Raw genomic sequence first — 742 nt, forward strand, 5'->3', positions numbered from 1 at the left:
ACCTTTGTCTGGCTTTATTAATGTTTCAATAGGTTTTTCGGGCACCCCCGTTATGAATCCGATTTCTGTTCCATTGCCTCTTTCTGTTGGTCCTCGTAGGTTTGAAGCACCCCTTCTTTTGACTACAGGTTGTAATGAGAACTTGTTAGGCCTTAACCTGTTGAAGAGATTGTATGCGACTTTGTACTGTTCTCCGTCAGGAGTACATCTTACTTTGGGTGAGAATGTGATCTCTCCGAAATATGTTTCGAAAGATTGTCTTCCACCTGAGTTGTCTTCGTTACCGGATTCGTTGTGGGCTACGGGTCCAAATGATGTGGGCCTGTTAGACATTCCCCCATATGTTGTGACGTTGAAAGCAAATGTTCAGTTACCGCGCATTCCGCAATATCGTATTTCAAGCGATGGTGAACGAGCGCTTTTGGCGATCATTTATGATCTAATTGATAAGGGTGTTATTGAAGAGACTCGAGGTAATGTGTGTAATAGTCCGGTTTTGCCTGTTCTGAAGAGAACTGATTCTTCACAGCCTCCTGTATATAGGTTTGTTATCGACCTTCGTGAAGTGAACAAGATTGTTGTTCCGCAATTCCCTGTTGTACCTGACATTACTGCGTTACTGACATTGATTCCAGCTTCTGCTACCTGGTTTTCGGTGATCGACTTGAAGAATGCTTTCTTCAGCATCCCGATTGCCATAGAGAGTAGAGATATCTTTGGATTCTCTTTAGGAGGACGAAGT

This window comes from Lissotriton vulgaris, chromosome 12 (genome assembly GCF_964263255.1).
Source record: "Lissotriton vulgaris chromosome 12, aLisVul1.2, whole genome shotgun sequence".
Lineage (NCBI taxonomy): Eukaryota > Metazoa > Chordata > Amphibia > Caudata > Salamandridae > Lissotriton > Lissotriton vulgaris.